This window comes from Lissotriton vulgaris, unplaced genomic scaffold (genome assembly GCF_964263255.1).
Source record: "Lissotriton vulgaris unplaced genomic scaffold, aLisVul1.2 SCAFFOLD_2054, whole genome shotgun sequence".
Lineage (NCBI taxonomy): Eukaryota > Metazoa > Chordata > Amphibia > Caudata > Salamandridae > Lissotriton > Lissotriton vulgaris.
This window is the reverse complement of record NW_028251103.1, coordinates 168,815-182,466: the sequence shown is the minus strand read 5'-3', so window position 1 is coordinate 182,466 and position 13,652 is coordinate 168,815. Positions and strand designations below refer to the sequence as shown.

The window sequence follows — 13,652 nt, the reverse complement described above, 5'->3', positions numbered from 1 at the left end:
TGGTTTGATGAACATCGATAAAATTCCTGCAAGCAGCCACGAGGAAGCAGCACAAGTTTTAAGAGGCACCCATGATTTAATAATAACTTGGAGAATTTTCGCCTTTGGTTCTTGACTTTGAGACATATGCTGACGTACTATAACTTTTCATAGGAATCTCATCAGAACTGCCTGCACGATCTTTAACTATGTTGAAAACTGTGCAGCAGGTGATGGATTATCCTGAAAATGCGGCAAATCCATAATTATGCGGACAGAGAAAGGGTAGAAAAACCAACTGAGGAAAGGTGAGATTTAGGTATGCGATATTGAGACAACCAGGTGGGACAGACAAAGCAGTAACAATGGTGGGAGATAGGTGAAAGAGAGGTGAAAAGGGACAGAACCGGTGAGAAATGTGAGACAGGGGATGGCATGTGAGAAAGTACAAGGAGAGCAGCGAGAAAGATGGGAGCTGAGATAAAGGAGGAGGTGGACAAATATAAAGGATGTACGGAGAGAGAGGGACAGAGAGGAGAAAAGGTGGGAGGGAACACGGCCTGGGGGAAGCTGGCTGGGGAGGGGGAGGAGAAATCCGAGTAAGGCTGTGTGCGGGGAGAGAGAGGGGAGGTGCTGGAGCTGGGGAACAGATGGCCGTGAAGCAGGGGGCGGGGCAGCAGAACCCTTTGATGTGGCCTGGCGCCCGTGAAAGGAGAAATGCTGCTGCCAGGGGGAAGTCTCGTGCATGAGAGCAGGTCACGTGATTGTGATTCACGTGAACTGTCCAAAATCCACTGGAGGAGAGCCCTTGGCCGATACGGCTGGGCATGCCTGCGCGGTTACAAAAAAAAAACAAGCTGAATGTTGTCGTGCTAGAGAAGGGGGGGGGGGCGAGCAAATGAATGAGAGAGAAGTGCGTGTGCGTGTTGCCGCAAGTCCCTTGCTCATTGCACCATCAGGATTCAAGCAAGCCGGGCCGACGACGGCTGAAATGCCAGAAACCGGTCCCCGGAAGCTTGTTTCCTTCCCAGTGTAAGAATTGGCTTGGTAGTTTGGTTTGCCCTGTTCCCATCATGCACTGGGACAGGTACAGACTAATTTGCATATAGCCAGGTTCTGAACTGGGATGGTGCAGTGAGCTAAAAAACGGTGTTGGATCTAGCCCTGATCTCTTGACTGGGTGAGAGTATTCTGCTTAATTCAGAAACTCTGTCCATCACCACCCCTTGTTGTTAAATATTTTGTCCACCCTAAGCGTGGAAAGGTATACTCAGATGTCAGTCCCTTGCTCATTGCACCATCAGGATTCAAGCAAGCCGGGCCGACGACGGCTGAAATGCCAGAAACCGGTCCCTGGAAGCTTGTTTCCTTCCCAGTGTAAGAATTGGCTTGGTAGTTTGGTTTGCCCTGTTCCCATCATGCACTGGGACAGGTACAGACTAATTTGCATATAGCCAGGCTCTGAACTGGGATGGTGCAGTAAGCTAAAAAACGGTGTTGGATCTAGCCCTGATCTCTTGACTGGGTGAGAGTATTCTGCTTAATTCAGAAACTCTGTCCATCACCACCCCTTGTTGTTAAATATTTTGTCCACCCTAAGCGTGGAAGGGTATACTCAGATGTGAGTCCCTTGCTCATTGCACCATCAGGATTCAAGCAAGCCGGGCCGACGACGGCTGAAATGCCAGAAACCGGTCCCCGGAAGCTTGTTTCCTTCCCAGTGTAAGAATTGGCTTGGTAGTTTGGTTTGCCCTGTTCCCATCATGCACTGGGACAGGTACAGACTAATTTGCATATAGCCAGGTTCTGAACTGGGATGGTGCAGTGAGCTAAAAAACGGTGTTGGATCTAGCCCTGATCTCTTGACTGGGTGAGAGTATTCTGCTTAATTCAGAAACTCTGTCCATCACCACCCCTTGTTGTTAAATATGCAGCAAGTTGAAAGGCAGGAAGTGGTATGCTTGGAAAGAATGCACGTCTGAATGTTGTCGTGCTACAGAGGAAGGGGGTGGGTTCAGCAAAAGGCACGCGCTGGACCTTAGAGAGGAAATAAGGAAGAAGCATATGGTGTGCCTGAATGTGAAAGAGTCTGGGGGCTGTTGGTTGTGTTTTAAAATGTTTTGAGAGAAAAGCGGGCATAAAAGTAGAAGGGGGGGGTGGGAGAATGTGCGGATGAATGAGAGAGAAGCTATGGTGTGCGTGTTGCCGTGCGTGAATGGGAGAGAGTCTGGGAGGGGGAGAACGTGCAGATGAATGAGAGAGAAGCTATGGTGTGCGTGTTGCCGTGCTTGAATAGGAGAGAGTCTGGGAGGGGGCAAGGGTGGGAGTCTGTGGGCTGTTTGTGTTTGGTGTGTGTGTTGCCGTGCGTGAATGGGAGAGAGTCTGTGGGCTGTTTGTGTTTGGTGTGCGTGTTTCCGCGAGTGAAAGGCAGGGGGGTATGCTTGGAAAAAGTGCACGTCGGAATGTTGTCGACATGTGCGTGTTGCCGTGAGAGTCTGTGGGCTGTTTGTGTTTAGTGTGCGTGTTTCCGCGATTTAAAGGCAGGGGGGGGTATGCTTGGAAAGAGTGCACGTCTGAATGTTGTCGTGCTACGGTGAGATAAGCAAGAGGCACGCGCAGGACAGAGAGAAGGTGGGCGGAGGTTGCAGCTTCAATGAGGCATGGACAAAGTGAAGAGCCAATGAAAAACAACAAAAGCTCTTGAAAAAAAAGTTTACAGCCCAAAAGCGCGTGCCTCTGGCCACGTGAACTTGAAGAAAACCGCACTGAAAAAGCCATAGCTTGACGAGTATTTTGACCACTAGAATTCTCTCCAATCCATTCCTGCGGATTGGAAAAGGCGAGACCTAAAAATGGTTAGCTCCGGCCTTGTGACCTCATTCCAAACTATATTAAGTGTGATACTAGCATTTTTTCATTCTATTTTTCCAGCGTCTTTGGCGGCTGCCCTCTAATTCTCACCTTGGCTGCCGGTGTGCTGCTGTTGATTTGCTTGCTTCGAAATGGCTGCACTGTCTGTGTCAAGAGACAGCCGACCCCGACTGACCCTGCTCCGTGATTGTATGCTTGAACACTATGGAGTGCTGCCATTGGCCACATTGAGCGTGGCATACAGATTATCCTTCTGCTTTTCATATTTTACTTGCATTCAACCTGTCTTCGATTGCTTGGATTGCCAATTCGAATGGGCATTAGAACTTTGTCTCTCCAATTCGGTATCCCCTGCCCCAGATTATGATCATCCAATGAGTCCCATAGTGGCTCATGAGTTGGCCTGTTCTGAAGTCGGGATTTAGTCCTGCGTGTCGGCGCACAGAGTTTTGGCAAATTGGGACATATGTGCGGCTGCACAGGACTTCCTGGAATGGAGTTATCGCAATGAAAACGCAAGTTGTCCTCTGATGGTGCTAGAGGCTCCTGCTATCGAAGAACATGTATGTTCATTCCCATTACTAAATTGGATGGCGATCTCTTTGCTGATAATAACAACGACTTTCTTTTGGAGGCTGTTGCAACATCCTGTGCATACACGCTGATGGATTAAATTGACAGCGGGCCAGCCGGCATTGCTTGCAATACTAACGTTTTTTTTTCCACCCCTGGTAAAAATGTTTTCACTGACCTTTTTTCTTTTTTTCAACATTTTTTGTTTTTGTCCCTCTCATCTCCCGGTGACCCTTTTGACAAAACTGAACTTATTTCTGTCTCACACGAACTTGAACTCTGCGTTCTTATTATGTTTCCCTTAGTTAGTTGGCCCGATCAAGGGAGGGCATAGTGAAGATACGGTTCTGCTTGCACACATTTCTATGTTAGCATAAGTGAGTTAGTTGCTCAAACGCCATTTTGCCGCTTTTGCACACAACACTACATGCCTCTGTTCTTACGAAGACAAACTGCTTGCTTTCCTTCACATGAGAACGGTCTGTTTTTCACATCTGTAGGCTTACACCGTAACCTTAAGTCTGTACAGGGTATTCAAGGTTAAATAACAATGTATGCTGTTGATTCAGGCTGATTGGCCCATGCTCTAGACATAACATGCACACAGCTGCAATTCACTGAAACTCGGGTGCCTTTAATATTGCATTGCATGCATGAGAGAGACACTTGGAGAAAACCTTTACATCTGCAAAGAGTTGTGCTGATCTGGGATGTGATTCACTTCACCTGATTTTGGAGGTATGGGGTTCCCCATTTAAACCTAGAGATCTTCTATTATTATAATAGCTAGCTCCTAGCAAGGGGAGGGTGGTACACAAGGCACTAATGACCCGGTTCCACTATCATTATAATATGATTTCTCCCTTAGTATTTTATGAAATTGTAATAATGCTGATCGTATTGATTTTATGCATCTTTTTACTTATGTTGGTAAAGATACTGCATCTTAGAGCACGTAGTTAAAATAAACATTTTAAACTATATTGCGTTGTGGACTTATATGTTCTTGATTCTCACTATTCCTGAGAGGTTCCTAAGTTGCTTGTTCTGAGCTGTCTAATCATTGGTAGCTTTGCTGTATCATGGAGAACCAATGAGACACTGATTCTAGTCACATTGGGGTATTGGGCACTGAGATGGGTTTTTGGTACACCACAATACACCAAGGTCCTGGTTTCCTGCGCATAGTTCTGTGCATGAGCAGAATCCCTGCAACAGTGGCTGTTATCCAAGTGTGAACTCTGGTCACTTTTATGAATCTTGTTGTGGGTTAATCACCTTGAGAGTCCAGTCTGCCTTGACTGATATCTTTCAGAGGGAAGAGATGTCCAAATCGAAGAAGCCGAACCCAAAAAAACAACTTGAAAGATCCATACCCTTAACCACATTTGGTGTCTAGAAAATAACTATAAGTAGGGAAGTCTCAGACCCCATACTTTGTCATCTGCCGAGCATGAGGAAGGGAAGCTCTGCAAGACTCCTGCCTGTGACCAGGACTAGAGGCCTAACTTGCTAGTCTCCCTGCTGGGTGCTCAACATCACCCAGGCAAACTAAGATCATCTGCCCTTGAGACTGGAGCACCAGTGCATGCCTGCTCGCCAAGACCTGTGTACCCATGAGGGAAAAAAGCATGCTGGAGGGAGCGAGAGCCAGAGAGGAGCTCAGACTTTTTAAAAAAAAAATTTTTTATTGAGACAAGAAACATTTAGAGATAGAGTTACTACAGTACAGGACACATAGATACAAAAACGTGTTCAGATTTCATCAATTCAGAAACTTACTTATAAAGTGCAATGTGAATAAATACAAACAATCTGGTAGACTGGTATTAAAAAGATGTGATTACAGTTAGCTATCGACAGAAAACAAACTAGGATTCAAATATACTCCAGAACTTTTCATATTTCTTAAGAGCCCCTGATCTCAATGCATATTTTCTTTCCCTGCCCTGGATTCATAGTAATTTTACCTATCATGCCTGACAGGTTGGAACATGATCAGTTTTCCAGGACTGCAAAATGAGGGATTTAGCTATTAAAGAAGCAATAAAAAGGGACTCATCGACTGGAGTATGACTCGAGAAGCAGCCTAGGACAGGAATTAAATCATCGAATATTATAGTGGCTTTGAGCTCAATGGAGAGGTATTTTTCTATTTCCTTCCAGAATAACTGAATTTTGGGGCACTCCCAGACAATATGTTTCCAGGTGCCTTTTTCTTCACATCGACAACATTATAAAATTGCATACATTTGAAATTAGCACCGCGGAAAATGGTTTTATTAAACTTATTTATCTTATCCCATATCTGCTGGCTAATTTCAATGTCTTCCCTCTTTTTCCACCTCTCAATGATCTTACTGGAGGATTCCTGCCCTTTGTTTTCTTTTAGTATTTTAATCCAAGTACTCATCTTCTTTTGTATTTGATTATTTAGAGCTGTAGAGATATTTTCTTTATGGAATAAATTTCCTATATCGAGCTCTCTGAGTTTTGGATTGAGCATAAGAAATGACCAGTTCAGAGTTGTGTGGGAGTGCTGTATCTGTCTAGAAATTTCATCCCAGGACTTCCACGTATTACCCATAAGGAAGTCTTCAATTTTTTTCAAAGCCATTTTCCTTCTGGAGATATATTATATTATTATCCATGCAGCCCTCTTCTCCTAAACTAAGGTTTATTAAATCCATTGTATTGCCTATTTTGGGGGTACAATAAAAGTTCAAAAACTGAGTTTTCTGTTTAAAAATCCACTGTAGGAAATTATAGCGAACTTTCTTTGGATCTTTCGTAATTCTAACCGGGTCAGTGATTTTTGATTCTGACAGCATCTTCTTCATAAAAAAATTGTCTACCTTGTGGGTTTCTGAAGAAAAAAAAACCTAAAACTATGGTGTGCAAAAGACTCAAAATAATATTCTCTAATATTTGGAAGGGACAACCCTCCTTGTGCAGATGAGAGGTATAAAGTGCTGAGTGCAAGTCTAGAAGATTTTTTTGCCCAGAGAAAAGAAGAGATCAAAGCATCTACTTTTTTAAAATAGGAGGCCTGGATTTCATAGGGTACGGCGCTAAAAAGAAAATTGAAAAGAGGTAAAATTGACATGCGTACTAACGCTGCCCGTCTCATTAAAGACAAGGGTAATAAATTCCAATGATCTAAAAGAGACCCAGCCTTTTTTATTAGAGGTAAAAAATTCAGCGAAAACAGGTCTTCCAGATTGTCCGATATGAATATTCCCAGATATCTCTTTGGGCATGTGTTGTATATCTGTCTGAATTCCGGTACTAAGGTGTCTACAGTGCAGTTGGTTAAAATAATTTCCGTTTTGTTAACATTAATCTTATAGCCCCCTAGTTTTTGGAAATCAAGAAAATATTTAACATTTTCAATTGACTTGAGGGTTTAGAATCTAAAAAAAGAGCAATATCATCCGCGTATAATTTTATATTTGTCATTCCAACTACTGGGGCAGTTTCGGTCCTTGTATCCCTAATTGCGATCGCCAACGGTTCAATAAATAAAGCGAATAAAATTGGCGACAGGGGGCATCCTTGTCGCGTGCCCCTAGTGACCTGACATGTCCCAATATTGGTATTATTAATAATAATCTGTGCTCTAGAATTCATATAAAGTTGTTTTAAAAGAGAAATAAAAACAATCTGGAAATTAAAACTGTGCAGAATAGCAAAAAGGCAGTCCCATGACACTATAACGAAGGCTTTCTCCGCATCTAAAAGCCAAATTTGAGCTTTCGCCTTATTAATCTTAAAATAATCTAGTGCCTTCAGTAAAAATTTTGTATTTGAATGAAGATACCTACCTGCAATAAAACCACACTGATCATGGGCTACCAGAGACCCCACTATTTTATTTAATCGGTTTGCTAAAAGGTTTGTAAAAATGTTATAATCTGTATTTAAAAGACTTATGGGTCTGTACGAATTTAAATTTTCCTTGTCCTTTCCTTTTTTTAAAATGCTAACCACCACCGCTGAATGAAAAGAGTCCGGTGGAGGACCCCCTTGAAGTAAGTAGTTGACTAAAATTAGAAGTTCTTTATGCAGGGTACCTCCAAATTTTTTTAAAAATTCAATAGAAGACCATCATTGCAATTGGCCTTACCATTGGGGAAGGAGCCGATCAACTCATCTAGTTCTAGCATTGAGAAGACCTCTATAAGATATTTCTTTCCCTAATCTTCTAATTTAGGTATTGTGAGTGACTCTAAAGGTTCCCCAATAGGATAGGATGTACCCCCTTCAGGTGCTTGATAAGCTCCCTCGTAGTGTTTCAAAAACATCTCACCAATAGAGGCAGTAGTCTTAGCATGTAATTTAGTGATGAGGTCAGTTAGTTGGTCTATCCTATTTCGGGCCGGCTTTTCTTTGGCTTGCCAGGCCAATAGCTTCCCTGTATATTCACTCTCCACATATATCTTTTGGGCATAAAGATTGCTATTAGTCTCGCCTAACTCATAATAAAAATCATTCATCCTGCACTGTGCCTCAGACAGCTTTTGCCCAGAGAGCGATGACCTAACCCTGTAGTGTTCTTGGGTTGCCTGCGTGAGTTCAATTTGTAGATTGATTTTCTCCTCCCTTCTTGCCATCTGCTTTGGTATTTCTTTAGACGTAATTAACCCCCGTAGGGTGGCCTTAAATGAATCCCAGGTCGTATTTAATGGGGCTCTGCCTCTATTCTGTGCAAAAAACTGCTCAATCTTGTCTTCCATATCTATACACCATTGTGGGTCTAGAAGGTTGAGTTTGTTAAAGAACCATCTTCTTGAGGGCCTTGCGTCATGTATCCCCAATTTCACCTCCATACAGAGTGCCGCATTGTCTGAGAAGGCATTTGGTAGATGGGCGTAATTGTATAACTCTAAATCGTGAGGTGTTAAAAAAAAATCTAGCCTAGGTGCAGAGTTATACTTTGCTGAATGGCATAAGTATTCTCGTTTGAGGGGATTAGAGAATCTCCAATTATCAATGACGTCAAGATCTAGTTTGCAGCTTTGGATGGCCATAGCAACTTGGGGTTTGTTCTGGCGGCAATCTTTTTTGGAGGAGTCCAATAGAGGATTTTGTAAAAAATTAAAATCTCTCCCCCATATTATTGGTCCGGGAAGGCCTGTTATAGCATGCTTTAACTGTAAGATTGGCAGAGGGTCATCTAAGATTGGTGCATAGATTGTGGCAAAGATTATGTTTGCATTATTTAATTTACCATGCGCAACTGCCCATCTACCTCTGAGGTCTATAAGTGCCCCTTCTAGATTAAAGCCTACGTGTCTTCCTATTAGTATACATACTCCTCTCTGCACCAGCCCAGCTGTTGAGGATATCTTGTGGCCAACCCAGCCCTTAAGAATTGTATCTGACTCAGCCTGGTCTCTATAGTGGGCTTCTTGTAGGTAGATAACATCTGGGAGAAGATTTTTTAACCAGTACTCAATGGCGTTTTTTTTGCGGACATTGTTCAGACCATTCGCATTAAAAGAGATAAGCTTCAACATACTGTTTGTTCTTCAAAATGTTAAAACGTCTATAACAACAACAAGTAATAAATAAATAAATATATCCCGGGGAATTTTAAACCTCAGCCTGTGCAAAAAAGCGAAAAGCAGCATACATATGTTATAGTAGCAAAAAAGCAATAGAAAAACTACAACAGATTTTTTACTAAACATCTCTTTGTGCAAAATAGACAGAAAAGCAGCATGTATGTGCAAAAGAGCAGAGGATCTAAAGCTCTCTTTGTGCAAAAATGCAAATAAGCAGCACAATTATACAATAGCAGCAAAAACGTATTGGTTTAAACCTCCCCTTGTGCAAATACGCGAACGTACGAATAAACACAGATGTATACTAGAGACAAAAAATCTAAAAGAGCAGCATCATGTTCTTCTAAACCTCTCCCTGTGCAAATGAGCAAATAAGCAGATGAGCAGAGAATCAGCAACTTGTGCAACAGCAGGACAACATGTTGTTGTAGACCTCTCCATGTGCAAATATGCAGATAAGCGGGAATTTTATAATAGCAACAAAACAGGAAGGAGAAGAGCAAAAACATATTGATTGATCTTTAAAGTGATAGGTGCAAGATGGCAAAAATTGAATCGCCCTTTTGTGCAGAAAAAAAGCCTTTTAAATATGACATTGTCCGTACCATAGGTGTGTCAGTATTAAAACAGATAATACTTCAATATATGAACTCTCTTTTTTGCCCTGCAACACCCCCCTTCACCCCCCTCCCCCCCCTCCCCCCCAGAATGGACGGGAATCCCCAGTGCCCCACTTCCGTCCTTCTATGATATTTCTTCTTTTTGGATGCCATTTCATTGCATCCTTGTGTGCTTCCTGTCTCCACCATGGACCCGCCCTTAAGGTAATTGAAAACTCAACAGCGACTTATGCTCCAAGACCTTCAAGGAGAGACTGAGCTTCATGCAAATCCGTAAAGATAGAAAATTTCCCTTTGGCCAGAACTTTAAGTTTCGATTGCTGTACTATCATGGCTTGAGCTCCCTTGCTCTTAAAAGAATCAATCAATTTGACAAAGTCCCTGCGTCTGTGGGCAGATGCCGCCGACATATCAGCAAAAATCCGAAAGGTATTTGCCCCCTCCGCATTGAATATTTTCTTTGAAAACGCAGTGTTTAGAATTTTCTCTTTTACCCTAAAATCTGAGAAGTTGAGCAAAATTGTGCGGGGGGTATTTCAAGTTACTGGGTTTATGCGCCAGGACTCTGTGGGCCCTTGTGATCGTTAGGTCGCCTTCGAGCTCAGGTATAGCTTTTTTCAGGAGGGACTCTGACCATTTAACTACATCCTTATATTCCAGTCCCTCTGGTATGCCTACTAGTCGTAGGTTGGACCTCCTGTTGCAGTTTTCAAGGTCCTGCATTTTTTCTGTTAGTTGAGTTTTCTCTTTATTGGCCACTTGAAGATCTTTCTGCATTACCGTAAGGGAATCCTCTAAGGACGAAATCCGAGCTTCAGCTTCAGAGACTCTCAAGGGGAGATTGCCAAGATGTTCCTCCATTTTCGTAAGCCTGCTGTGCAACTGAGAAATTTCCTGAGCCTGGGAATATTTAAAGTCTCTTAGTTCCTGAAGGATAGTTGCAAGCATGTCTTCGATTGAGTTCGCTTTTGTGGCATTCGGAAGAGAGGACAAGCCGCCCTCTTGGGAAAGCTGAGGTGCTTGTGAGCCTGAGTCTTGGCTTAGAGCTCTCGTAGTTAGCTTGCGGTTTGGGCTTGTAATCAGCTGCACCGGAGGGTGGGAGAGGGTCTGGGGCAGCGCAACAGAAAGGGAAACTCTGGTTAATGCAGTTAATGCTGCCGAGACTACTTCTTCTGCGCCTACAGCAGCCTCTTGTGCCGCCACTGGTGACTCAGACGTTGCGGGGCCGTTTATATTCCCCACAGCTTTGGAGACATCTCGGTCCGCCATGCCACTTGCCCCTCCTTGACTGGTCTCTCCCCGTGTGGGAGTGCTCGAGAATTGCCCCTGTTGGAGAAGGGGCTTCGAGAAGAGAGGGTATTGCTTGGGGGTTGATTGACTCTCAGATCCCTTAGGCAGAGGCATGTTATCAGCTTTAACCCCTTTGTCCACCGCTTTGTCCACCCGGCCTGCCTTTGTTCCCTGGTCCTTCCCATCCTCCTCCCTTTTCTCACCGACAGCTAGCAGGCTCAGTTCTGCTGAAAGTTCAGACAGAGTCAAACTCTCTGCATCTTCATCCTCCTCACCCTCCTCCTGGTCATCTTCGTTATCCTCTTTATCTTCATCAACTTGTTTTCTTAGGACATTATAATTATTTTTTCTGTATATTTCGGCAGTTTCTGTTGCTTTTTGTTTCAGGGCGTTTTTTTGTTGAGTTTTCCTTCTATTTTTTTTCTCTCCCTTGACTGCTGCTGCCACTGCTGCTGGTGGAGGTCTAATCAGTGACTTTAGTAGCTCCCTCCCCAGCTCCGGCTTGGCCTGCTTGCCATTTCCTCTTGCCACCATAGTTGCGTGTAATTTATTGGTTTATTGAATATTTAGCTCACAGTATTGTCGAATTACAAAATACGCTGGTTCTCTCAGTTTGACAGATCAAGCAAGAATACTCCCCTGCTTATTATCCAATTTTTCACACAAGGGGGAGTGTGATAATATAGCCCGGAAAAAATTCTGCCGGAAGTCTTATTCACGTCAGCCTCCCTTCGCACTGCACACCTCAGCTCCCTTTTCCACGCCCCAGTTTCTGTCCCCCCTTTGCTTGGACCTTGCCTCAAAAGTTCTAGGCTCGCAGAGCATTAGGAGAATAGCGAGGCTCCGCGGTGAGGGGCAGCTTGGAGCGCGGAGCTTGTGGCGCAACAAGGCGTGACGCAGGGCAGGTATGAAGGAGAGTTAGGCGAAGGTGCGGGCAAAGTACCTCACCTCCGGATGTCTCGGCGACTCAGAGATCCGACGTCAACCGCCGAACCCATCGTCGCAGCGGCAAGACCGACTCGGGTATCAAGTCCCCCAAAGGCAGCAGCGGAGCAGCAGCGGGACGCCACATCAATCCTCCTGGAGATCTTCAGCGGAGCGACAGGCTTGGATCCAGCACCGCAGGCATGGGCGGGGCAAAGAGGAAACAGGAAGCACTACGGCGGCGTGCGTGGGATCACTTCAGCCGTTCCATCAGGCCTTCCCCTTCAGCCGTTCCATCAGGCCTTCCCCAGAGAGGAGCTCAGACTTGTGGGACTCCAAGGGAGCCTTAACTGCTCATACTAGGTTACCAATTGAGAATCAAGTGCAGAGGAAGGCACTTCACTCAATGGAGCGGGATCCATTGTAGGGTGGGCACCAGGACATCAGAAGTAAATAGCTTCAACCATGCTGGTTGGGCCCAGTAACCCCCGTTGGCCCTGTGCAGGGTTCTGACACTTGGCTCGCTTCTTGAGGTCACATTTATGTAAGGGGTCAGGCCTAGACCTCTGTTCACATGGACGATTAGCATGACACTAAGGCCAAAATATTAAGTCAAGATATCAGATAGACATTTAGGGATGCACTCAGGGGAGGGGAACACAACTGAACACCATGTGGGGTACATTCTAATCTCAACTACGTTAATTCCCTGTCCATATGAAAGGAGAAGCTTGGGGCAGGGATTGGAATTGCAAGTTGTTTGATAATTGTCATTCGCTGTTTACTGTGACAGATATTGGCAGGTCAAACCTGTTGAAATTTATCATGGACAAAGTCCTCAAATAAGGGCAAACTAGCTGAATCTATTCAGTGTGCTAAAAACCAACTATGCATGCTATGCAACATATTCAAGTTTACCATGTAGAATAGGGTTTACCGGGTATAGTAAATATCCTTTTATATCCTGCATAGCTTGTTAACAGGGCGTAAGGTAGTAAAGTACCACTGATAAAAGCGCTTTGACTACTTAAGACACAACTCAGCCGAAAAGAGTGTTAGAGAACATGCCTTAAAGCTGCTCTTCCAGCGCTCACTTTATGTCTAGTCCACGATTGCTGCTTGTGACTTCCACACTAACGGGCATATTTACAACTGAATTGTGAAGCGTGGCATGAAACAAAAAACTGCTAACGCCAGAATTCAGAAAACAAAGGGATGCACCATAGTCACAAAAATGCAGCACACCCCTGCGTTCCCCCTAGTGCTGCCAATAAATCTAGCTGCCTAGCACAAATTCAGGCACTCTGGCACCATACTGCAAGGGTGTGTACGTAGGGAGCTTCGATTTGTGTATGTGTAGGAAGGTCTTCCTTCCTGCACATAACCAACCTTAAATGTCGATGTGTAACTTCTATGTGTGCAGCACACATAGAGATTGCAAATTGTCATTTTTTTTGTGATTGTTTGTATGTGGGAATGGTGAGCATCCTGCACATACACAATCATTCATGGCGATTTGCTGTTTGTATGTGTGCTGCACAATGCAGCACACATAAAAACAGCAATGTTAAGACCAGGCTTTCCCTGGTCTTAATTTTTCCACTCCCTCTGATTTTCGCTACCTTTGTAAATAGAGTGGGTGTTGCGGCGGAATGCACACCACATCACCCATTGCACGCCTCTTTCATGCTAAGGGGCCAATTACGATGTTAATCAGATAGCATTCCGACCGACTCAGTCTATGAATGGTTTCCGACCGAATTGGATTCGGGGAGTCCGACCAACCGATTATGTTGTTTCGAACACCGCTCAGTCGGACTGCCATTGA

General features: G+C 44.2%; 1 protein-coding gene across 2 annotated transcripts in view; it reads right to left on the bottom strand.

Moving 5' to 3' along the window:
• Positions 1 to 13,652, bottom strand: part of LOC147663026 (C-type lectin domain family 2 member L-like) — a 104,903-nt gene that overhangs the window by 19,913 nt on the left and 71,338 nt on the right. The window lies entirely within an intron of this gene.